Raw genomic sequence first — 11,387 nt, forward strand, 5'->3', positions numbered from 1 at the left:
TTTTAAAAAAAAATCAGAAAAAAGTGGGCGCCCACCAAGGACGCCCCACCACCGGTGGAGGCGTCCTTAGCAGGCGCCTCACCTTGTGGTGGAGCGCCTGCCAAGGACCGGTGGAGGCGTCCTTGGTGGACACCCACTTTTTTTCTGAATTTTTTTTTTAAAACAAAAAAAAAACAGAGAAGAGAAAAGGGTTGCCGCAATTTCGAGAAGGTGTTGTCGTCGCCGGAATTATCCTTCTCGCCGCCGCATATCCCCACTGCTCCTCGCCGGGATTATCCTTCTCGCCGGACATCTCGCCGGAATTCTTCTTCTTGCCGGAGTATGAGGGTCAAGAGAGTGAAAGAGAGTGGGGAAAGTGGTGATGAGAGAGAAGGAGAGTGGGATGGGAGGATGAGTATAAAAATACATAAATACAATTCTATGTATTTATCCAGGGCGTTAGTATGAAATTCTAGGGCGACGTTTAGCAAATGAGTAATATAAATGCACATATATGTTTGTCAACTCAATATCACCTGTGAAGAGGCCTAAAAAAAACTCTCGAACGCTCCCCCACAACTTCCCAAACCTTAGAAACCCCAAAAACCCTAAGATGGCCCGCCGCCCAGCAGGCTCGCTGGTGGCCGCAGGTCGTCGGCGAGCCTGCAGCAGCCTTCTCCGTTGCACTCGTGCAGGCAGTGTTTCCCTTTCCCGTTTACTTTCGTCGAGTTCATCCCCCTCCCCTGCGTTGTTCCCCGGTTTCCCCCACGCCGCCTTCACATTCCCTTCTTCCCGGTTCTCGCTGGTGACTGTGAACTTGCCGTCGACGGTTTCCCCGACTTTTTAACCCTCGTTGTAGGTTAGGTTGTCTTCCTCCCTTCCATCGTTTCAATCCATTTCCCTCCCCTCCCCTGTTTTAGTTTCCGGCGTTGGTCAGGTGGTTTCGACCACCCCTTCCATTGTTTTTGATGTCGGTTTTCTGGTGGTGCGTTATGGTCAGACCTCCCCGTCGCTGTTCAATTATGTTGAGATTTGTTAGTTCTCCGCGTTGGTCATCCCCCTCCCCGTTGTTGGCCATGGTTCCCGTCCCCGCCTTAGTGTCCCTGTTTAGTGTTATAGCTATTATGGGCTCCCCCTCCCCTTCCTTGTTTTAGTTTCAGGCCTCCCTTCCCCCCTTGTTATTGGCGGGCTTCCCTTTCCCCTACTCCCTTGTTAGTGTCGGGCTTCCCCTCCCCCTCCCCCCTATTATGGTTATTGTTAGTACGTCTGACCCTTTCTTAAAAGGTGTGTTTAATATCCGAATAATAGGAGTGCGTTGGTTTTATCGAAGTGCTAAAGATGTTTTCAGTGGTTGGTTATGGCCATCGATAAGTAGTTCCGAGTTGGGTTAGGAATGGTGGTTCAAGGTTATCAATTAGTATTTGTTGGTTTTTGGGACTATATGCTGAGGGACAATGTGCATAAGCATGGACGAGGCGTTGATAAACTTTCATGGTTGGGACGTTTGTTTTCCGATCTCCCAAATCGGAGGTGTGTACGAGAGCTTGACTTGTTCGTCTCTCTTTTTAGCTTGGCATTGATATCAATTGTCTTTGCCTTAAAAACTTCAAATCTGCAGGCGGCACCCCTGTTGCAACTGGGGATTTGCAGTATGCCCACTCATTGGCGTTTCTCCTACTTCATGGAGAAACCTGAGATACTCTCGATCGAGAGTATTAAGTCACACTGGAATATGACTCATAGGATCATGAGATCGGAATTCCAAGCGATAGTAGATCGTTGGAATTGCTCATGCGGCGAGACGCGACCCTCGCCGATGGTTGTTCGTTGTCCGGATTGTGATCGTCATCTCCTTCTTCTCTCATTTGCATCGGGCATTCGAGGTTTACATCCATCATAAGTTCTGACCCGCAACGCCCCCATTCATAAGCGTCTTTGTATCGCTTTTATTTACTTTTGTTCTAGGTGGTATGTACGAGCTTTTTAAGCTCCTTTAGGTTTGTTTGTATTAGCTTGGATTGTAATAGCTTTAGGCTGTACTTTCTCTGTTAATTAATGTACGATTTCTCGATGTAAAAAAAAAACTCAATATCACATGTACATATGATCTTCCAGTTCTATAAGAAGTAACGGTCCTTATTTCGTGTAAATGGATACCGATACCAGCAATATGTTTATCAACTCAATATCACATGTAGCATAAGTTCTTCTAGTTGTCAGTGACGAGTATTAATTTCAAAAACATTAGTAGTAAAAACAACTAATTACTAACCAATTCTATAGATTTTTCCACTATAATCATTTATCGCATCAAGTGATACCAAGTAGGACAATTCACTTTATTCAATTATGCATGATGATGATTGAGTTTCGGTTACTCTTGTTGTTAATTTGATAAGCACATGATATTGTTGCTCAATCCGAATGAGATAGTCAGACATTCGACTGACGACTAGATTCGTTATATCATATCATTTTCCTTCACAAAATATATATTCGTTGCAGAGATCAATATTCTGTTTAAATATTGTCACTCTCATTTTCTACGCCCTAAAATGTAAATCTATCATCTTAGTTAGTGATTTTTCTAATCAATTTCAACTATTGAATTCAATATCTAGGCATGTTCGTCGTTAATATATTGTAATTATTAGTATTTCCAACTAATCAACATTGATCACTACGTTATCGCACAACGATTAATCGTTTATTTATTATAATCACTAATTATGAATTAAAAAAATTATTTGCCAATATTACCTTAATAAGCTTATATTATGTATATTCTATTATCACTAAACGCTAGTATTTATATCTTATTAAAATGCTCAAACTGATTAAATAATTTATAGTTTCTATGCTATTTTTTTTAATTTATTCACTAAAATTAAAATAATTTATCAATATTAACATGGTAATATTATTCGTATTATTCAATATCAAACATTATTATAATTCAAATCCAAGTAACTTTCATAATTTACCGAAAAAAAAGTAAAATAAATACTGAAAAATAATCTGCAACCATGGCACTGAATCAGATCTTGGTTTCCTCCATCGAGGAAACAAATGACTTTTTTCGTTTCCTTTGCGGAGGAAATGGAAACCTTGTTCGTGTTCTTAGTGGAGGAAACGAAAAATCAACCCGTTGCCATAAACCGAACTGAAATTTCGTTAAAGAAAAAAATGTTCGTTTTCGTGGTGGAGGGAACCAAAAAATAATAATTTTGTGGGATAGGTTTTTATAAGCAAAAATTTAAACAAATTACCTGAATATATGATTCTCTTTCACCTTCTTCCTTGGGGCCCTACTCCTCAAATCTAGTCAACTCGCCACATTTTCAAGGTGGTGGTGGTTATGTTTATGGTTGGTGGCTAAGTTGAAGGAGTGAGAGAAGCAGTGAGAGTGAGTATAAGGGGTGGAAGGATTATATATTTTTTTTTATAAAGATAAGAAAAATAAATTTTAGGACACCCTCATCGCGAGTGGAACACGTAAAATGTCATTTACATGAATTTTTTATGGAGTGTAGACGTAGTACAATGCTCAATTATGAAAGAAGATTGAGTTAAGTGACCGATATTAGTTATCCAATCAGCAACCTTGTTTGCTTACCGATATATGTGTTGAATTCGAAAAGAACCGAAGCAACGAAGAAGGGCTTGAATATCTTCTATAATGAGTTGAATTTACTAAGGAGCTTTCCAAATGTTGTTGACCGCATTGACCATTGAAAGATTATCTCCTTCGACAGTGGAAGATCCAGGATCCGACCTATGTGGGTTCGGAGCCCTTTAGAAAAACCCAAGAGAAATAAAATTAAAGTTGTTTATGCCTTAGCAATTATGTAGTACATATATAACCATCCAAAAATACAGATTTACAAACAGACAATTATATCCTCAACTCTTTTGGAAGAAATATAAACTAAATTAGCTAGATATTAACTATTTACAAACTAAAAATATTAAGGCAAAAAATTCAAAAATAATATATTGAAAGTTCAGATTCTAATAAAAATTAAGGAATTTTTGTAAAGGGGATTAAGAAATGAAAATTTAAAACTTAAAACTAAAAGAAAGCAAAACACAATCATAAAATAGAGAGTATAGCTCTATTTGAACCAAAAAAAAGGAAAAAAAAAAAGGTAAAGATGTATAAAAGAAAAAAATAAAATATGGAAAGAAAAACCATTAGTTAACACTTACCAATATTGCCAAAGAAAAAAGACGTTGTCGTTTTAAACAAAAAAAAAAAGGAAAAAGTAAACAAAAAAAGACAATATGGTTTAAAACTCAGAAATTAGGAGTTAAAAGTAAACAAAAAACCTCCCGCATAGAATCGAACCCGCGTCAGCCAATGTAAGAGCTAAAAATTTGCATAATAACAGACCACTGCACCAAACATCTAAAACTGATTACAAGGCGTTGGGGAAAGGTTAAAATGGGTTTTATTTTTGCGATTTTTCGCGAATTTCTTCTTCCTTTTTCTCCTGATTTTAATTAGTTCAGTTGAACCCACGAAACCCACGCTCGATCTGCCTCTGTTCTTCTATATGGATGTATTGAATACTTCATTGTCAAGCTAGGATGACCTTTTTGAAGAGTCGTGGCCCTTGCAACAAAAATCGGGGTAATTCCGAAGTTATAAGCTTATGCAGTTGTGAGATCCCCTTGGTTATTACGAATAATTATTTGAGCAGTTGCACAGTTATGGGCCACCAATCCATCCACATTGAAACTGAAAAAGGATGGAGTTGGTGGAACCCATGCCACAGGAATGACGAAACGATGACGAGGAGATGTAGGGATTTGCATGTGTGAAGTGAAAGTAGTACCTTCGAGTTGACAAGAATCAAGTGTAGTACGTAATTTCCATTCTTGAAAAAGAAATTTAGCTTTGTGAAAGATTGTATGATTATTGATTGAAGCATTATTAAAATAATATCATTCCTTTCTTTCCAAATGAACCAGATTCAGAAAACAAATTTGATCATAAGAGATTTTCGCATTTTGATAGATTGCAACGTATCAAGAAGCGAAGTTCCCGTATGGTGGAAATTAAGCCACAAGCAAGTTTCTTGAAGATCCTTAACTTTTCTAACAATTGTACACTAGTTTTTTTTTTCTGAAGAGAAATTTCAAAATTGATGGCCAAACGACATCTACAATAAGTATTAAAGAAAAACAAGACATAATCAGACAATATCAAATCAAATTCGTCTTCGAATAAACTACAATGAACAAGATCGAGCAATACAGCGCAGCCCCCTTGTATTTGCTGGATCACACAGCTATTGATGGGGAAGTCTATCATTCTGACATAGTTTGTGGAAGATAATTCTTGATTTAACCATGATGACCGGATCCGAATTTCTAATACTTCGATGTTGATGGTCTTGAACTTTAACCAATAGGAACAATTTATCACACCAATTTTCAAACTTCCACGTGGGAAGAGAATAAAACCAAACTCCAAACTCCCATAAAAGAAGAGAAAGAACCAAAAATTTGGTAGAAAACACTCAAAAAGAAAAATTTGTAGCTTCAGGGGGATCTCAACTCTCCAAATCCATCTAAACTCCCATTTTTCCTGCTCAGAGTCCAAGTTATGAGCTCATCAAGTGGCTGATTTGATCGAAAAATCACTAGAAGTGGTACAACCCAAATTGGTTTGTTGATCGTGAGCAAAGAGGGGAGAGGGATGCCTTGGACCTTACGAATAAGGTGGCTTGTTAAAAATTAATTAAATTTTTGGAGATTCCACTCATGGAACGGCTTAACGAAATCGGCAACTTTTAGATCTTAATCAATTTATTGAGAACTTATTTTGAGAATTTCACTTTAAGATAAATGTGAGAGCCAATTATCAAACCAAAAAGAAATGGAATTGCCATTACCAATTTTCCATCTAATTCCCTTCCTATTAATTTCTCTTTGAGCCAAAATTTGTCCCCAAATTTGAGAATTAGTGGGTTTAGGGTCACAATCTAAGCTTTTATTAGTCAAGAATTTTTGCTTACTAAGATTGACCTATAAGCTATTGTGATCCCTGAAAATTTTCCAGCCTAATTTTCCAATAAAAGCTTTATTTACGGGGATAGTTTCACAAAACCCTAAACCACCTTTCGATTTTGCTTTACATATTTTATCCCAAGTAATTACGAAGATATCATTTTTATCCTTTTACTGTCACCATAAGAAGGATCGATGCATACTATCAATTGATTTAGCAATAGGCTTAGGGAGGAGAGAAGAGGAACAAACATAAGCAAGAAGAGCTTCAAGGTCACTTTGAATTAGAGTATGTCTACCTACCTTAGAAAGGAATCCTGACTCCTAATCATGATTTCATTCAGCCCTCCCATGAGTGTAATCTTGGTGTTTTCTATCCCAGTTTGTACTATGAACTTCTGGTAGCATGTAACAACTTGGGCTTTGACATGTTTTAATGCATCAATAATTATCAAAACAAAAATGCCTAATTTGTTGTTCTGCTGTTTGGATAATTTGTTTAAAATCATGTATAGTTGGTTGAAACGAGCTAAAGAAAATTCCCAACTTACGACCTAAACTTGAATTTGGGAGCATATTAAAATGATGGGTCAAAATATTTTCTTGCTGGGATAATCTTTTTGCGACAAATAATTGATGATTTATGAAAAGTCACTAATTGACCTGACATCTCATAAAAAGAGTCCATAGAATCTTTTAAAGTTTTGCAAGCAGTAGGAGTGGCATTATAAAAGAGGAGATTATGGGCTTGAAATATTTATTTGATTTGGAAAAGAAGTCTAAATGGGCTTGAGGAATCCAAAATTCTAAGTAGATTACGAAAAGGATTTATATTGATGTTAGGAGTTCTAATTCATTAATCCTATTCATCATCAAACTCTATTTTAACTAGGGGTGAAAGTTATTTGGATAAAATCCAAAATCCAATCCAATCCAATCCAAATTAGTAATTCGGATTGGATTCGAACTGTGTTCGGATTGGATTCGGATTGAGAATTTTTGAAAAATTGGATTTTCGGATCGGATTGGATTGAGGGTAATTGGATCCAAAAATCCAATATAACCGAATAGCAATATGCATTGTATTATGTATCTGGATTGGGATTAAGCGCTTAACTGATTTTTTATTATAAAAAAAACCTACTCCATAGTCCAATACACATAGAACTTCAATCCTTCCCCTAAAGCACTAACTGCACTTAATTCCTCATTTCCTAAATCTACTAGGCTGCTGTTGTGCTTAATTTATTTCATCGAAAAATTGAAGTTTTTAAAAAAATGGATTTTCGGATCGGATCCAATCCAGAGTATGAAATTTCGGATTGGATTGGATCGGATTCAAACCCTAACTGGTTTGGATTCGGATTGAAAAATTGAAATCCAAATTTTATTCGGATCGGATTGGATTAGGCCCTAATCCAAACCGCACACCGAACTTTCACCCCTAATTTTAACCCAATCTTCTTTTCCTAAGCCCAAAACGAAAAGCCTCTTTATAAATACCTTACTACCCAATTATTTTACCACACGAGAATTTATTTCTCTCTCCTCACAACTCTAAATAGCCGGTTCTCTCTCTCATCTTCTTCAACGTGAGTTTTCTTTTTCCTTTCTCTCTCAAGTTTTCTTTCTTTTTCTTCAAGTAACGTTTTTCTTCGACAAGAAACGTCACCACGCCTTCAAAATCATAAATCCTTTGTGCGCCACCGCTGCTGCGTGCCTCCTTATTTCCGGTGCCCTTCTTTGTTCTTTATGCTTTGATTTGTTGGTTAATTTCTTTTCTTCTTCCTCAAGTTTCCATTAAAGATCGTATTTTTATGCTTTTTTTTATACTAATCATGATTATTAACTCTAATTACTATTTTAATGATTAATCTTGATACATATATATTATGTATTAGAAGAATAAAATTTCAGATTTGTTTATTATTTTTAGGGTTAGTTTTTAATTATCAAAGCATGGATTTTGAGGGTGTTAATTAGTGGAAAATCATAATATGATATTATAAACTATGAGATTGTTTTCAATTATGAATTGAAGCATGTTTAGATATGTTATCAAGAGAGTTTTATCATTTTATAAGTTGCTGGAATTTTAGAAAAGGCTTTAATAATAGAGTTTTAAGGATTTTAATTACTAGTATGGTAGTACTATGCTAGATATTAAAAGTAAGTGAAGTTTTTAATAGTAAAAACAACATTTAATTATTTTAAAAGGGGATCTAAAGTATTTTAAAGTTCCTGTTTTTTATTTATGGTATTGATTTTAGTTTATATTGATTATTTTAGGCGGAAAATATTTAGTAGGTGATTTTTAAGGAATTAAAGGTGGCCTATCAATATATTTATACAGGGTACGTACATACCTATGTGCTATGTGATGTAGTATCATGATTTAGGAAGGAAAAGTTGTTGTATCTTGTATCGGAACTTTATAAGTTCATATGTGATTTCTTGTATGATTAGATTTTACATGTTTTATGCATGTGTGCAAGCATGTTGATATTGAGATTTGATTATGAGTAAAGTTTATCATGTGGTATGGAAGTATTGATACAAGCATGTGGATGGGAACTTTAGCTATTAATTCACATGCGGGAACTAATATATTATTGAGATTGAATCATGTTTATTCATGTGTTCCCTTACATTATTATTTTCACTACTTTATAAGGACTGTGCCTTATTTGGTAAGTTGACAAGTTATGCCTTTGAAAGGTAAAATTGATTGTTGGCTACGTTCAACAAGAAAAGAAGGATTGGAGTTAAATAAAGTAATCATGAATTGTAAGTTGTGTGATCACTTATTAAATCCTAAGATAAAAGAAGTTCAGTTGTGAATGTTTCACTTGATATTTCTGTGCTACTTGTGTGTGTTTCATAACAAGTAATGTATTGTAAATCACTTAAACTGTAACTTGGATAGTCATAAACTTTAGACTTGTTGACGTCTAGAGTTGGACAATTAGTAGTTGGAGTACATGATGGTAGCCCATGGCTTTTTCTGGGAGATGGATTGATCACCATCCCTATTATTTTTCAAAGGTTCCTCGATATTGCAGGTCATTCTGAAATACGAAGTAGCGCCCGTATTTCGTCTTCCTAGGTGAAGGCAAGTTTATATAAGACAACTCAAGTCCAATCATTATCCCATTAAAGTAATAAAAAGATGTTTAAAGTTTAGTTCAGTAGAAGTTATCTGCACAATGTTATATTATTATTTGTCCCTTCATGTTATTTATTAGTATTATGTTAGGAATGTTTATGTAATATTATGTAGTACTCGGGTTTGTCGATTACGTGCTTTGTTTGTGATTGTTGATTATGGCTTTGCCTTATTGATCCTATGATGACCAATTTTGGTGAGTAGATTCTTTAGAGCATTGACATTTACAGGTTCGCAGATGCTGCATCATTAGGAAATTGGAATGGAGAGCTTGTGTAATCTATTATTATAATTTCTGCCTCAGTAAGAACATATTATTATAAGTTTGATTTGATTAGACATTCATAGTGTGTTCATTTTTAGGTACTTATTTACTTATTTATTTATTATATTAAAGTATATAGTTTGGTTATATGTTTTCCGCTGCGAAAATCTGAATAAGCGGGTACCTTATCACACGGGTGATAATGCTTTGGTAATGGACTATGTTTTATATTGAAAAAGTAATCTGTAAAGAGAGAATTATCGGGGTGTTACAAAGTGGTCTGGGAGCTTTAGGTTATTTTCAAAACCTTTAGGCACCTAACTAACTTACTAGTTATTTGAATAAACTTCTTAAAATTACTCCTACTTATTCGTTTTGAAACACGTTATTATCTTAAATGAATATCTGATTCTGAATTTTATTTTTGGTCCGAATTTTTTTTTTCGATGCAAATATTTTTATTTAGTTGGACTTTTTTTTATTATTTTATTTTTGTCGATTTTTTTTTTCTTTTTTTTTACGGAGATTATTGAGTTTGAAATTTTTTTGTATATATTGTCGAATTTTTTGCAGAACTCCATTTTGTTGAGTTCGACGTTTTTATTTTATTTATTATTTAGTCGAAAATTATAATTATTATTATTCGTTATTATAATACATTTAAGTTTTAATTGTTGTATTGTGAGAATGGGTACTATAGGATGGGCATATCGGATAGAAATATTATATGCCTGCATTGAATAGTTAGTTCAGCATGTTATTATTTGTTCTTCACTGCTAACTATTCATGATTATTTTTCATCCCTGCTAACTGTTTATATCTTTCTTCCTTGCTAAGTGTTACATTCTTTTGCCTATGATATTAATTGTAACTCTTTATTGTTTATTGATGGGAATTGCGTTCATGGAGAGTAAGAACATTTAACCTCCGCACCTGTTTTAACCCTGCCTGATGGGCATGAGGGATTTGAGGTGTATAGTGATGTTTCGAAGAATGATTTGGGATGTGTGCTACAGCATAATGGGAAGGTAATTGCGTATGCATCGCGTCAATTGAAACCGTATGAGGCTAATTACCCTACCCACGTTTTAGAGTTAGCTACCATAGTGTTTGCATTGAAAATTTGGAGACATTACCTCTATGGAGCAACTTGTAAGATATTCACAGACCATAAGAGCTTGAAGTATATTTTCACCAAAAAAGACCTGAATATGAGGCAGAGAAGGTGGTTGGAGTTGATTAAGGATTATGACCTATGAGGGGAAAGCAAATGTGGTTGTTGATGCCTTGAGTAGAAAATCGAGTCATAGCTTGAGTGCCTTGATAGTCCCTGAGGGTTTGTGTCGAGATATGGAAAGGTTGAGCCTAGAAATCTTAAATCCTGGGGAAAGTGAGGCAAGACTGAGCGCTCTATCTTTGGGGTTATCAAATTTCAACGACATCAAAGAGGGTCAAGTTGGGATGAGCACATATATAAGATCAAGAAGAAAGAAGCAAGGTAAAGAATATGACATTAAGATTCATGATGATGGGAGTTTAAGTTTTAAAGGGAGGTGGTTTGTACCCCAGAAATGTAATAACGTTAAGAGATGTCTTATGGATGAGGGGGGGGGGAGGGGACAATACTCCATATTCTGTGCACCCCGGGGGTGACAAGTTGTATAAAGATCTTAAGGGTATCTATTGGTAGTCGAATATGAAGCGAGAGGTAGCTAAATATGTGTCTAAGTGCCTAACCTATCAGAAGGTGAAGATAGATCATAAGAGACCCATGGGGAAGGTTCAATCCTTTGAGGATCCTGGATGGAAGTGGGATTCTATTTCTATGGACTTTGTGACTGCTTTGCCTAGAACAAAGAGTGGTAACAATACTATTTGGGTTATTGTAGATAGATTGACCAAATTCACCGTCTTTATACCCATTAAGGAGACATGGAAAAGAAGCAACTTGCTAAGACATA

This window comes from Beta vulgaris, chromosome 9 (genome assembly GCF_026745355.1).
Source record: "Beta vulgaris subsp. vulgaris cultivar EL10 chromosome 9, EL10.2, whole genome shotgun sequence".
Taxonomy (NCBI): Eukaryota; Viridiplantae; Streptophyta; class Magnoliopsida; order Caryophyllales; family Amaranthaceae; genus Beta; species Beta vulgaris.